We start from the raw sequence: 16007 nt of genomic DNA, 5'->3' as shown, positions 1-16007 counted from the left end.
AAATTTCACTTAAAAACATTCACCTACTACTTCTTTTTTGAAAAGAGCAGGATATCTGGTTTTGAAATCTGCTATAAGAGGCGATTCATTGATCACCTCATGCCTCCTAATTGAAAAAGTCTTGGTCATGAGCATTCTTACATTTTTCTCATTGTACTTTGTTATTATTTCAGACAAAAGTATTACTCTGATTGCTTCAAGAGTTTTGGGTGTTTCCCCTTGGGGGTAGGATGGGCAGTAGTTTACCTCAGTTTACCATGAACCGCTCAACTAACAATGCTTTGGGTGTGGAGCTGCAGCCTTTTTCAAAATTTGGTCCGTACTGGACTTTAAACTAGCCAGGTCTCATACATAATAGTGCAGTGCACTTTTTTCTTTTATTTACCACATTTATTAGCTCAGGCTGGCTATAGGCTAATTCTGAGCTTTGGCCTGCTACAATAACAATACTTGATGCACTCATCTACACTGTAAAAAATAAAAAGTTGACTCAACTTAAAATTTCAAGGCAGCTTTTTTGAGTTTACTCGACTTTTGAAAAAAGTCAAAGGTCTCTTTTTGTTTAGCTAACTCAGTTTTGTTAGTTAAATTGACTTAATTCCTTTTTGACACAACTTAGTAAATTACATTATGTGAACTTTTTACTGTAAGTTCATTAGACAAAGATGTTATGTTCTAGTTTGCATTTGCAGTGTTATACAACTTTCATTGAACTTTCATAGTAATACAAACAAGGTCAAATAAGTCATACTTCCTAACATAAAAAAATAAAAAAATAAAAAATAAATATAAATGACAGTCAATATAATAAAAATAAAGAAACCCTGGAAAAATGGCAAAATCAATAATAATAATTAATAACATAAAAACTAAAGATAAATGTATCACCTTTAACTTCTTAGCATGTCTTTAACAATTCTCAGCAATAGTACCCTTGCGGAGCAAAAAAAGTGTGCATAATACCAAAAAACTATAAAATAATTATGACATTAAACAGTCTTAAAACATTACATTGAACATATTAACAAATTCACAGTTCTTTCACAACAACAATCTTTCACATTTTAAAATTAAGATCAACTTCAAAGATTTTCAAAGACTCTGACATGATTTTAACTTTCACAGCAAGAGTTTTGTTTTAAAGGACTGTACTCTCGCAGAGCAGTGAGTGCCCATTTCCAGAAGCACCTTGTCAATCACCTCAAAAGTATATTTGAGTTCTTTGGGTATTCAAAATCCAAGGCAAAGACGAGGTCAAACAGGTATGACACACAGCAGATGGGAGGTCTGAAATGTCCTTCAGAACAATTACCTCCTCCAAAACAACGGCAATGCCATTTTTATCCCTCTGGTCTGCTGGAGATGTGTCCTATAAATACATCATTAATCAGCTGATCTTACATTTACATTTACATTTACAGCATGTGACATTTACAGCATGCTGCCACTGCTGGGCCCCTGAGCAAGGCCCTTAACCCAAGTCACTCTGGATAAGGGTGTTTGCTAAATGCCATAAATGTAATTCACACATTTTTTTGCATTGTGAGAGACACCAGGGGTCTCATTTATAAAGCGTGCTTACGCACAAAACGGGACTGGAAACGTGCGTACACCAGTTTTCACGCAAAGGTTGTTGGGTGTTGGGAAATTGTGCGCACCTTTAAGCAAACTTTGTGACGTGTGTACACACATTCTGGAGACAAAGGGAATTGGCGACACAGATGGTGAGGTCATGAACTGAAATTAGATTGTAGAAAATTCATGTGAGAAGAACGATTATAAGAATTAATGACATTAAATTTTCACTCCATTTCATACGTTATATCCACATTATCATGAAGATTAAATCCAACAGTGTTATTTGTGCCGATTGTTTTAGGCTATATACGTCTATTTCTTTTGTTTGTTTGTGTAGTTAGTTTTATGTTGTGTTTATTTCATTCATTAAATGCCATATCTTTGTGCCAAATAAGTGATTGTCTCTGAGTATTGCTCACAAATTATGGTACCTGCAACATCAGGTCTGAACTACATGCTCTATTAAGTTAATTCAATTTAAATTACGGTGTAAAGTAAAGAGGGAGTGAACCTTCCTGAGCCGGGAAGATACCTCCTTCATAGAATTAATAAAGGTTACACGGCCTGTTCGGTGGATGAACAGACCAAATAAGTGTAACGTTAATTCCATTACCGTTAATTTCAACTTAGGTTAAAATATTTAGAGTCACTATAACACATTACAATTGCACTTACTTCGGAGCCGTGTATAGGGTTAGGCTGCACAGCTGAGCCAGCGGTAATCTTCATCACCTCCAGCTCAAGCTGTCGCAGCTTCACCTGTTTTTCGGCCTCAATTTCAAGTTTGCGTACCTCCAGACGCAACTTAAGTTCATCCTGCCTGGGCTTTGTCTTGTGCCTCTAAGTGTAAATAGGCCAAGCTGACTTTCAGTCACGCATCTACCCCTGAACCGATGGACACAGGAGAGAACGGATCAAAGGGTGACAAACCGGGCCTCCGCCACCGCTTCACTCACAGCTGTACCACCCTGTTTGTTTGCCTCCTCCTCCTCGTCACTGAGTTGCCCGGCACCCACATCAACAAAATTTGAAACCCCTTCAGTCTCCCCCTCTACAGCCCCTCAGGGTTTAAAAATTTAAGCTCAACCAATCATTGCGCAATTTTATTTTTAATCTCCTGTTTAAGCATTTGTTTGCCCAAAGAAATTTGATAATGTTCCGCTATCGATATTAGTTCCTTCTTTTTGCAAAAATCAATCTGCTCAATCGTCGGATTACCAACAAAATCCTGTAAATTAAACAAGGCAATGATCCCCAAACAGTAAAACAGGCTGATACACCACACCATAAAAATAAGTGGGATGCCAACTGAAAGTCACAACCGAGCACTATTATCATGCCGTTCACCACAAAAACAAACACACCCAGGGGAATACATTTTGAAAAGATGAGCCCCCATTAAATGTTAAGACCCAAATATAGTCTAGGGATATTTAGGGAAGTAACACCCAAAAAAGGAATTATTCCCAGGAGAATGTGTGTGAAAAGGAGGTGAATACAAAACAACAAATTCAAACACTATGAAAGTTTATTAATCCAAGGATTATAGTAAGTGACAATATATAATAATAAAGAAGGTGAGACTATTTACAGTATTAACAAGACAATTAACAAAAGGAGAGGTACGAGGGAAAAGGGACGAGAATGGTGCTAAAGGAAATAAAATAACAAAACAAAACAACACTATTTTGTTTGACCCTCTAATCTGACTAATAAATAAAAATGTGGAAACAAAAGGTTTTTAGCATACCTACGTAAACGCCCTACCTAAACTACTCTAACTAGCCAAAACCCAAAATGTACAAGGGGTGGCACTCACTCCTAAACTAGTGTATCTAATACAGGGATAAGTTATCCTAAGTGTGCAGAATGTATGTCGCACGATCTCTTACCTGTCCGCTTTTCCCCGTTTAACAGGAAAACGAGCCACCAACAACATTTACGAATGGTGACAGCATAAAAGAACGGTTACGACATAAACAGTAAAAAATGACAAACTCACAAAAAAAGGTAACAATGAGAATGAATAACCCGCTCAGCCTCCTTCAGCCCTCTGGCGACCTTTCTTAAAAGTAATAGAATGATGGTGATTGGTGCTGAGACACATGACGCCACTTTTAAAGCTGGGAGATTGACGGTTCAGTGGACCGATGGGAAACTGAGGATGGACCTGAAGAGGGACAGCATTAGAGAGAGAGAGAGAGAGAGAGAGAGAGAGAGAGAGAGAGAGAGAGAGAGAGAGAGAGAGAGAAAACAAGAAATAAGAAAAGAAGAAGCAAAACAAAGACACAGCTACACAGACTATTATATAATAATAATAATAATAATAATAATTATTATTATTATTATTATTATTATTATTATTATTATTATTATTACAGTGAAGAAAACCTTTAAGATTAGTGTTAAAGTGTTCACCATCGCTTTCCCAATACCCCAACACACTTCCACCAAAATTCTGATTTGATTTCACTAAAGGTTTATGTAAAGAAGGACAAAGGGACTGAGTGCTATGCATAAGTGTCACGGAGTCACCAGGTCCTTCTGTCACTCACCAGCACTCACATTCCCCTGAGTACTAATTAGTACCATCTGATCCACATTCTTCAATCAACGCACACCCTATATAAACCACTCTCAGTCACTCAGTCATTGTCTGGTCTCGTATGTGCTAACGTGATTTTTCCCCGCAGTCATTCAAGCTCCAGACTCCCGTTTGCTTCACAGCTATCGGCTCTCCTTCCTTCTCCCTCGCCTTCGGTGCTACCGGATTATTCTCCCTGTATCCACCTACTCCTGTCTAGGATCCTGTCTCTCCTCCTCTTGTGTTCTCTGTGTTCGCGCATCGTTACAGTCCGGCGCCACCGCACCAGCCATAGCACCGTCTTCTTCTGCGGCCATAGTCGCATCTCCCATGGCCAGCCCAGCGCCCTACTCTGGTTCGGCGGAGAATTGCACCGGATTTCTGCTGCAGTGTTCGCTAGTGTTCGAGATGCAGCCATGATATACCACCGTGCGCTCTAAAATAGCCTTTATCATCTCACATCTCCGAGGAAAGGCTCTCCAATGGGCAGATTCATTGTGGCAACAGAACTCCCAGACGGTACAGTGGTATGCCTTATTTGTTTCTCACTTCAAGGAAGTATTTCATGTTTCTGATGCGGACTCCTCAGCATGCGACGAGCTGTATCATTTACGACAAGGGAACATGACAGTCACTGACTATGAGGAGTTGTAGGTTGTACGCACAACCGTTCAGGGGATGAGTGGAAAACGGCGTTTGTGACCCCGACGGGGCACTATGAATATTTAGTAATGCCGTATGGCTTAGCTAACGCGCCATCTGTCTTTCAAGACTTTATGCACCATGTGTTCCGGGACTTCCTGAACCGGTTTGTGATTGTATACATCGACAATATCCTCATCTTTTCCAAATCCATGGCAGAACATATTCGACACGTCACGGAAGTCCTACGGAAGCTCCGGGAACACCAATTATACCTCAAGGCCGAAAAATGTGAGTTCCACACACCCCAGATAGTCTTTTTAGGCTATGAGGTATCAGCGTCTGGAACCTCTATGGACGAGGGGAAGGTAAAAGCGGTTCAAAACTGGCCTATTCCCAACACCATCAAAGAGCTTCAACGCTTTTTGGGATTTGCAAATTTCTACAGACGGTTTATCCACAACTTCAGCCTCATTGTCACACCCCTCACCTCACTCCTCCGGGGCAAACCCAAATCACTGAGCTGGTCTCCCAAGGCTACAGAGGCCTTCGAAGAGCTGAAAGAAGCCTTCACCCAAGCTCCGGTACTCATTCATCCCAATCCTAAGCTTCCCTTCACTGTAGAGGTCGACGCCTTCACTACTGGGGTCGGCGCAGTTCTTTCACAACCTCACAGTAAGACCCAGGTACTCCATCCATGCGCCTTCTTCTCCCGCAAATTCACCCCGGCCGAAGTTAATTACGACATAGGCAACCGCGAACTCCTAGCCATCAAACTTGCGCTAGAAGAATGGAGACACTGGTTAGAGGGTGCCAAATCCCCATTTACCGTTTTCACTGATCACAAGAATCTACTATATCTCCGAGATGCAAAAAGGCTGAACCCTCATCAAGCCCGATGGGCTCTGTTCTTCACCCGCTTCAATTTTACCATCACCTAGCGTCCGGGAGTGAAGAACAAGAAAGCTGATGCTTTATCTCGCATCCACACACGTGAGGAGGAATCTGACCAACCAGAGACCATCCTTCCATCCTCCATGATTGTCAGCCCAATCCAGTGGACAGTTGAAGGAGCAAGTACTGTCCATCCACCACCAGGATGTCCCGCCCATGTTCAGTTCATTCCTTTGTCTCAACGCATGCCCCTCATCAATCAAGTACATACCTCAGTGGGCACGGGTCACCCAGGCATTGGCCGAACCCTCTCACTCCTCCAGGGAAAGTTTTGGTGGCCCAGGATGGCCCAAGATGTCAGGAGGTTCGTGTTAGGATGCTCAGTCTGTGCCACCACCAAGACACCTCATTCTCTACCCACGGGCAAACTTTATCCTCTTCCCATTCCCAATCGTCCATGGTCACACTTAGGGATCGATTTCGCAACAGACCTGCCTACCTCTGAGGGTAAGACATGCATCTTCGTTGTGGTCGACCGTTTCTCGAAGTCTATCAGGTTAATTCCCCTCAAGGGCATCCCCACAGCTATGGAAACTGCAGGACTCCTCTTCGAGCATGTCTTCAGGTATTTCGGTATTCCTGAAGACATTGTCTCTGACCGTGGTACTCAATTTACCTCCAGAGTCTGGAAGGCGTTCTTCAAACGCCTAGGCGTAGCCGTCAGTCTGTCCTCCGGGTATCATCCCCAGTCTAATGGTCAGACAGAACGTAAAATTCAAGACGTCAGCAAGTTCCTTCGTGCTTTCTGTCAGCTCCACCAGGACAGCTGGGGTCAGTACCTCCCATGGGCCGAGTACGCCCAAAACTCCTTGAGACAGCAAACTACCGGCTTAACGCCGTTCCAGTGTGTACTCGGTTACCAACCACCTTTTTTCCCCTGGTCCGATGAGCCTTTGGATGTCCCGTCTGTTGACCACTGGTTCCGTGAGAGTGAGAGGGTATGGAACTCGGCGCATCATCAGTTACAGGGAGCCGTGAGAAGACACAAGAGGGCTGCTGACACTCGTCGTTCCTCCACTCTAGGTTACCAAGTAGGTCAGAAGGTATGGCTGTCTATGAAGAACATTCGTCTACAGCTCCCCTGCAGAAAGCTGAACCCTCGGTACATCGGACCCTTCGAAATCGTTAAGGAGATCAATCCGGTGGCATTTCAACTCCAACTCCCCAGTACCTATCGTATACATCCTGTCTTTCATGTGTCTCACTTCAAACCTTATCACTCACCAGTTTCTCTCCCATCTCTCTCAGGTCCTGGTGCTGAAGAAGTACCCCCCGTACCTACCCTAGAAGAAGACACCGGGATCTACTCGGTAAAGGAGATCCTGGATTCCAGACGTCGAGGTGGGGCTCTACAGTATCTTGTCGATTGGGAGGGGTATGGACCAGAGGAACGTTCATGGGTGCCCCGAGATGATATTCTAGACCCCGATCTCCTCCGGGAGTTCCACGAGTCACACCCAGGCAGACCCGCGCCTCGACCCAGAGGCCGCCCACCTCAGCGCTCTGGTGTTCCCCGGTCCTCAGGAGCGGACCGTGAGGGGGGGGTACTGTCACGGAGTCACCAGGTCCTTCTCTCACTCACCAGCACTTACATTCCCCTGAGTACTAATTAGCACCACCTGATCCACATTCTTCAATCAACGCACACCCTATATAAACCACTCTCAGTCACTCAGTCATTGTCTGGTCTCGTATGTGCTAACGTGATTTTTCCCCGCAGTCATTCAAGCTCCAGACTCCCGTTTGCTTCACAGCTATCGGCTCTCCTTCCTTCTCCCACGCCTTCGGTGCTACCGGATTATTCTCCCCGTATCCACCTACTCCTGTCTAGGATCCTGTCTCTCCTCCTCCTGTGTTCTCCCCAGCGTGTGTGTGTGCGCGTGTTTTTACGCTCTCTGCAACTTCGTAGTGCTTCATACAGTTTTGAATTCGATACATCTGCTCACGGACTTCAATAAAGAAATAAAGATCTCTTTGGTTTTGCTTACCCTAGCCTGTGGCTTGTGTATCATTACAATAAGACATTTTGACTAGAAGAAAACAAAAATGTAGCTTGGATTTCCTTACAAAAAAAATATATATTGCAATATACTAGAATTTATATTGCAATACATTAAAAAATATATTTCAATGTATCAGAAACTTCCTCATATATTTGAAAATATATAGCAATATATGGATGGACAACCTATTGCTATATATTGATTCATATATTAAAATACATTGATATACAAACAAAACAGTATTAAATTATTGCATGTATGTTCATTGGAACAAAGTAAGCTAGGTTAAGCAAGTTCATACATAGGTTTACACAGAGGTTTTTTGCATGACATTATTTTTATTATATTTTAACTTTTATAATTTTGCATAAATTATATAGCCATATGGATAGACCATATATGGCTATGTATTGATTCATATATTGTAAAATGGAGATGAGAGTATTATAAATTAAATTATAATTAATAGCAGCAATTACATTTTTTAGTCCACTTTTTATTCCCCCCCACATGGCATTTCATCATCAACATGACATTTCAGTCCTCGACACTGCAATGTGGAGGTATACTGTACATGCATAAAGGTTGGCATAATGTGGCAGATCAACTAACATACATTTCCTGTTGAATTGCATCACATCAAAAACCTTTCTCCTGCCCTGTAACACTCTTTTCAAGCCAACTACATTTCTAAATTTAGCACTGAACTGTGTGATTTGTCATACTGTCTTCCAACAGTAAAACATTTCTTTATCATAAAGTCTCTCTACCACAATGTAATAATACACAGTGATTATGTGTCCATTAGCCAACGAAACAGTGAAGCTGTTCCTTTTCATTACTCTAGTGAACTGCTCTGAGTAATACAGTTCTCTTTTGAGGAAAGTTCTACTGAATATTTTCACAATTGTATCCGTGGTGACTCAAAGTTCTCTCTCATAGCCAGTATATCTTCGTTAGTAAGTTTTCTTACATAGTGTAAACCAAGGGTCACAACTTGATCTGCTACTCTTTCAAACTGTTTCAGCTTTTTTCACCAGTCAAGTTGTTATACAGCTGTAAACATTTAGGCACTGCATTTCTCAGTGCATTGTTTATCAAAAGAGTCAACATTTGTCTATATGTGAATTGTTTCATTATCTGTAAGGGAACACACTGGGTGCCATGAAACATCTTTAGTATCTCCCCATTAAAAGACTCAAAAATATATCCTGAATGTGCCCACAAAGGTCCCCAATTTCTCACAGAGTCTGGCAAATGAAGACATAAATGTATGTTAAATGACACCTTTTCCTTTCTATACAGTGTTTCAAACTGTTTGACAAACTCAACAACTAGTTTTTCACATCAAAACCCTCTGATGGAACAGTGTCCTTACATAGCAAGAACATGCAGGTGACAAGGATTAACCAGTGCTGGTAAAATGCATGGGGTAGTATTCCCTTTAGCACAAAGATGCTATAAAAAAGTAACCAGTTCTGCCATTCACTGGCTTTCCAAATCTTCCTTTGCTGAAAAGAGCGGGGCACTCTTGTGATATTGCAAGGTGGTTTAATTCTCAAGAGTTGTTTGTCGAGCTCAGGAACACGATTACCAATATAGTATGGCTCCTCATGGAGTTCACTATCCAGCCACATGCTTGCCATTTGCTTAACAACTCCAAGATGTACATTATGCATATGGTCAGGAGGCATTCCAGATATGAGGTCAAAGTGTGGGATGTTGACAAGACATGTGCGTCCTCTAATGCCCCTCACAGATTGTGTGGTACGCACAGCCTCCCTTGCATCATTTAGGGTTGAAGCATGATCCCTTTTTGGAACTTCTTTGTATGGATAAACCCTAACAGTTCCATTTCCCTTTGGAACTTGTTCACCAGGATGTAGGCAGAGGCTGCACCCATAATGACCATTAAATTGAGTCATGTTTTGCAGAATGGGCCTGGCAACTGAATCACACATCATAACAGCTGCTATCACTCTACAATGATTCACAATGTTGTTGCTGTGTAACTTGAAGCCAACAGTTGACAATGACTGACACTATTTTGTGAATGGTTTTAAAAATGTATTAACATTTGGCTTTTTAGCACCAAACCATAGGCCAAAAATAAAACATTCTCTTTACGGACATGATAAGGAAGCTCGTTTACCATCCCTTGTAATGGCTAAATTCCATACTGGGATGATTTGAATACTGGAACTCCATCACAATTTAATGTTAAGGAGAATGCATGTGGGCTATCTAGTGGGCCGCCATCTTTGTTCATAATATGATATATTTTACCACAACATATGTCATCATAATCGTCTGAATTACATGTGCCATTTCCAGACTTAAGACAAGATGCAATATCTTCTCTTTGAAGAAGATGCTCCAGTTGTGTTTGGATGGGTAAGTACTGTATAGGAAGAAATTTCCATTCTTCAGTGAGCTGTTTCTATCCCATGTAGAGTCACATACAGAACACTGTCCTTCAGTGATTTGGTCGCCGATGTAATATTCACAGTTGGGACAGTATATGTGACATTCTAGGTGACCTTGTATTGGTTTAAGCTCTTTAAGAACAGATGCTTTGAAGTTAGAACATTTTCTGGACAGTGGATATTAATCAAATCTAAAAGATCAGACAGGGCCCACCAGTAAGTGAGTGTCTCAAAGCATATTAAAGGATAAGTAAAAAAATCTAAGCTTTGGTTAGTTGTGAGCCTGTGTAAAGTGTCTCATCACTTACTGGAGGAAAACTTTCATTAATGCCTACACTCAAATGTGATTCTTCTCCACTGCCAGTGGATTCAGAGTCAGTAAAAGACTTCCATAGTGGTTCAAACACACCAAAATCAACACTGTCCACAAAACTGAAGATTGATGACTCTGTTGTTCGGCTCAAATTTGGTGGTAGTTCATTGGATTCAGGGTCTGCGTGCAGGGTCTGTAATGGGAAATACAGTAAGTCCAAGGCATAGTTGACAAGCCAAAATATTAAAGATGTGACATTGTTGTATACAGAATAAAAATAAGGCTTAGGTTAAAAAAGGCTAGGACAGGAATGCAAAATCGTTAAAGTTTGAAGACACGAAAATCAGATGTGAGATCATTGCACTGTTAAAATTACTTACTTTAATGTCATCAACATCATGTGCATTTTCAGATCTGTTGTCAGAGGAATCCTGAACCAGGTTCTGCTGTGTAAGAATAGAGAAGTCTTAGAGGAAATGCTTTTAGTGAAATACTGTAGTCAAACACAGAAAATAGTAAATTAGTAGTAGTAGATATTAGTAGATTACTTACAGTAATCCCACCACCATCATGTGTGTCTTCTGAGCCACTGTCAGAGTCGTGGTCAGAGCCTGGTTCTGTTGTGTAGCAATTGCAATTGGGTTAATGTTCTCTGATTTGTCACCCAATTCAGACAACAAAACTTTGCTTTTACGGATATTTCCTGAGAAGCACAAAATATTTTGGAATATTTTTGAAAGTGGAAATGTAGTGTTTTGGAAAAGAGCTCTTTGTATATATATGTATATAGTGGATGTCAAGATAAGATTCTTCCACAAAATGCCTCAAATGGAGGGCTTTCCAATTATCCCACTCAACATTTAGTCTGACCCAGGACTTCCTATTTGCTCAATTTTCTTAACAGATAGTAATCAAGAAGGATTACATTTCAATTAACTGGTTATAAACTGTGGCCGTTTAGTGCAACATACTGTCTAATGTGTACAAAATACACACAAAATGTCATGTTCATGACTCACCATTTTATGGTTTGACTGATGCATGTTGATGGCCTCAATCAGTTTCCCACGATAAGAATAAAAAAAATGTCTTTATTTTAAATAATATCTATTGTCAGAGGCTGTACATTGTGTAGGGTGTGTTAAGCACTTTTTAATTTACATAAATATTTTTTTCTACTTAAAAACTATAAGTTCGTTATTTTATTTTGCAGCATACTCAAACTCAGCTTGAATCGTTTCAGAGACTTTGACATGTAAATACAGAACAACTGTTTAGTAACGTAACTTAAATGGGCTGGAGTAAAACACAAACCTCCTTTTCCTGTATCTCCTTGTTCTTGATGGAATCACATATTCTGAACCAGGGTCAGTGTATTTTCTTCTCCTTCCGTCCATGCCTCTCTTCTTCTGGAACGGAACCCTCAATCAATGTCGGTACCACTTTGCTGTTTGCATGATCCATTATTGGATCTGTGTACTGTCGGCACGATCGTTATGCGCATGCATATTATCATCTACGCATGCGCATAACCGATCGTGCCGGCAGTACGGGAACAAGCCACCACTACTCTGAGTCTGTGCGCACGTGCCTCATCGTAGACTTCGATCCTGAAAACTCTAAAAAGGAGTATCTTATCGAGTACTGCAGCATCGGTGGCAAGAGGCCTACTAATGGGTGGATGGACGAAACAGCGCACATTTTGCAGTTGGCAGGCAAGTACAGTGCTTTTTTATATGTTTTTTAATTGGTTAGTCATGCAACATTATTTATAGCAGTTATCCTGTTGAGGTTTTGCATTATTGGCCAGGTAATGTGCGCTGTAGGCTATTAGCTTCGGGATAGTGACGAGCTAGCTAACAGCCGTCACGATCGAGTCACGCTTCATTTAAACTTTTAGCTAGCTTAAGGGCCATTAGTCACATAAGTATGAATTTTTATTTAGAAGTGAAACACTAATTAAACACTTACTTTAAAAGTCCTAAATTGAAGATTGTCAGCTAAGATTTGACTTAATAAGAATACTTAACTGTCAACATTGTCAGCCAATAACATTGTACAGTGAAAATCAGTTTAGTGGCTGTAAATGGCAGCAAAATTTAACATGTTAAAATGTACAGACTAAACTAATGAAAAAGCAGGGGGAAACAATACAAAAAACTGTAAAAACAGCACAAAAATTGACAGTAAAATACAGTATTTGATTATGTAAGCCACATAGTTTTGTTTCTAGGCATTAAATTCTGTCTTGCTACTATTTCTTACTAATAGAAAATGAGTCTACACTTAAGACTGCTGAGAAGAAACTCTTGCAAGAGGACCTACCAAAAAGCAAGAAGAGAAAGAGGGAACCCAACAAACTTTACCTTGACACACAGGAGGTAGAACAAGTTGCAAAAAAGGTAATAGGGTTCTTTTCATAACAGCTATTTTGATAATATATTTTTACATTTCTGTCTGTATATATTTGTACATTTCTGATAGTGGTTAGCACTGTCACCTCACAGCAAGAGCCCAGCAAGCAGTTTTGCATTTAAAAGACATCTAATAGCCGTCCAAACACAGCCTAGACGTCTAGGTTAAAACAAGGCAAAATTTGGGCTGTCAGTGAAAATTTAATAGACCAAATGAAAACACCTTGTAATCACTGTTGAATTTGCGTACATGGTGGAGTCATCTCGCAAGTTATTTTGGCAGAAGCGACATGTAACCAAATTCAAGGTTATTTTCCCTAGAAGTGTTAATCATTGCCGGACTATATTGGGTCTATAGTTAACCTAGACGGTGAAATGACGGCTACTGCTTGCTGGGAGGGTTCTGGGTTCAAACCCGCTGGCTGGCTGGGACCTTTCTTTGTGGAGTTTGCTATTCTCTCTGGGTACTCTGGCGTCATCCCACAGGCGAATATTTGTATGTTAGGTTAATTGGTGACTATAAATTGCCCATAGGTCTTTGTGTGTCTGTATATGTTAGCGCTGCTGGGATGTACAAGAACGTTCCTGGCAACTTAAAAAAAAAAAAAGGAACTATAGTACTACAGACATGAATTTAAACAGAACAGAGTCTAACCATGGAACCTATTAAAATTAATGATTCATTTTAATCAGTTTTTGGTTTAATTTTCCTAACTTTTGTGTGTATTGTTTCATACATAATTGATTTTATCATTTTTACCCATTAGAAAAACTACAGACTCATAGCTGCAAGACAGTCTGAATTAGAGGTTCTTCCACAAGAAGAACCTGACCTCAGCCCAGTGGGGACTGCTTTAGAGGCACTTGAGGAGGAGATCAGGGCCCTCAGGGAAGAGAATGAAAGACTGCAGGAGCAGCAGAGTGTAGGATCTTCTGCAGCTAGTAAAGATCTTGAGACCCAAGTCAAGGCTTTACATAAGGAGAACACCAGGCTGCACAAAATGGCATTTACAGGCAACTATCTCTTGTACATTAAAATAGTGATTATTTTAGATTGAATAAATCAAGTCTCCTTATTTTTGGTGTTATTGTTAGAGATGTATCTGTGTCTACATTTTTAGGGGATATCTACTGATATAGTATAGGGTTTCCTGTAGGAAAATTTAGCCTAGGGCTAAACACTGTAGCGCCACCGAGACAAAATTGCTCTGGCAGAAACGCTGTAATGCATTCAGAACCTCTTATCAACACATTTTGCTACACTTTGAGACACCAAAAAATGAGTTGGGGTGTATTTTGTTTTTTTGACTTGTTTGGAGTCATGTTGTGGTAAATTTGGTGGGCCATATTTTCCAGAAATTCCATCAATCTTAGCAGCTGTGAGGACCCTCATTTCAGACGAGATCACAGAGAGCTCAAGCAATGGAGATGAAACCGAATATGACGCCAGTGTTGCTCTACCATCAACTCGTCAACCCACATCTCCCAAACCAACATCAGTAAGTACATTTTTGTAATGGTCAGCTAAAAACATAAAACATTCTGTGGTGATTTTCTTTGTTTTTATTCTGGTTTGTCTTTCCTTCTTACAATTAATTACTTGCCACTAGGGAATGATGACTCCACCAGAGTGTCTGCCCATTGTTGTGAGACTGCAAAAGCACAACCTACAGCGAAAGAAATGGCCTGCACCCTCCTGCTGGGCCTGTTCAGCATTGATATCCTACTGAAGTCCAACCTGACAGGAGGGGTCAACAAGGTCGATCCATCTGCAGAGAGACACCAGCAACTGAAGGACTGAGTGGGTCTTGATAAGTTAGCATGCGGGATCCATAACACTGCACTAAAGGATTGTCCTGTTTTTGTTGCACTGAAGACTGTTTTATTTTATTACAATGAAGAACAGTTGTCCTTTAGGAAATGTTTTATTAATTCTTTTAAGTATTTATGTTCATTTATAGTTATTGTCATCTATTGGATCACATAAAAATATCACATGTTTAAAAGAAGAAGAAAAAAGATTTTATAGCCTTGAACTAATTATGATATGGCATATATGGCACATCCCTACCAGCAAACCAGCCGTTTGCTGAGCACATTATGTACATTATGTGCACATAAGATTCAGATGGAACCATGGTGACATGCCTTTCATTCTGTTTGTTCTCAGGTCACTGTCCCTTCAGCTGCTTCTTTTGAAATAAACCTCATTCAGTTACTGTGAACTATATTGATGTCTTATTCAATCTATTATATTTTAAAATATATGACCAACATTGTACATTCAATTATTTCCTATTTACCATGTATACAATATATAATATGCTAATTATATATAATATATTACGTAATATAATACATATATTGAAGACATATATCTTGTATATTGAGGTATATTATCACATACATACATATACAATGGCTCTTCCAATATATAATTTCATATAATGTGGGACATATTTCAATATACATAACAATATATTAAATAGTATAATATGTATTTATTCAATATATGTAAACAGCAATAGTTGTAGTATTTTCCCATATATTGCAATATATAACTTACATATATAATATATCATTAGTAATATATGATATATTATATATGTAAATTTCACAATATATGGAGACGCATTAAAAATATTGTCACGTAATACATTGAGAAATATATTTTTGTTGCGTAAGGGTTATCACCAAATGGAAAAAGGCCTCTGACAAAATAAGACTATACCTTGTTGATTTATTATAGAAAGGGTGTGTGTGAACTTCTAACTGAAAATATCTGCTGAAATTTTGAACACTGATATTCTTTATATCCATGTATGTTAAGGTAGTATTCTGATTTTTGTTTACTATCTGCTTAAATCAGTTTGTTCTAGAGTTGTGTTATTTTAATTTTGTTATATAGTATAGTATCGTTGTTCCTATAGTGTTGGTCTATGCTTATTGGTTCTGTCAGATGAGTAATTAAAGTAGTTTCAGTCTCCATTAAGGTGTACATTGTGGGTAGGGCTTACTCTTTTATGTTGAAGGTTTGTATGTAACTCTGCCAAGACCTGTAACATGGTCAAAATTAGTGTCTATTACTGTTTT

At 39.8% G+C, this 16007-nt stretch overlaps 1 long non-coding RNA gene across 1 annotated transcript; it reads left to right on the top strand.

The window, feature by feature from the left end:
- The first annotated feature begins 12233 nt into the window (after positions 1–12233).
- LOC125139084 lies at positions 12234–15144 on the top strand. The gene is made up of 3 exons (XR_007138202.1): positions 12234–12902; positions 14271–14413; positions 14525–15144. It is a non-coding gene; the product is annotated as an uncharacterized LOC125139084 (long non-coding RNA).
- Positions 15145–16007: the final 863 nt, after the last annotated feature.

The sequence above is a fragment of the Tachysurus fulvidraco genome, chromosome 16 (assembly GCF_022655615.1).
Source record: "Tachysurus fulvidraco isolate hzauxx_2018 chromosome 16, HZAU_PFXX_2.0, whole genome shotgun sequence".
Classification (NCBI taxonomy): domain Eukaryota; kingdom Metazoa; phylum Chordata; class Actinopteri; order Siluriformes; family Bagridae; genus Tachysurus; species Tachysurus fulvidraco.
This window is presented reverse-complemented; position numbering and strand designations above follow the sequence as displayed.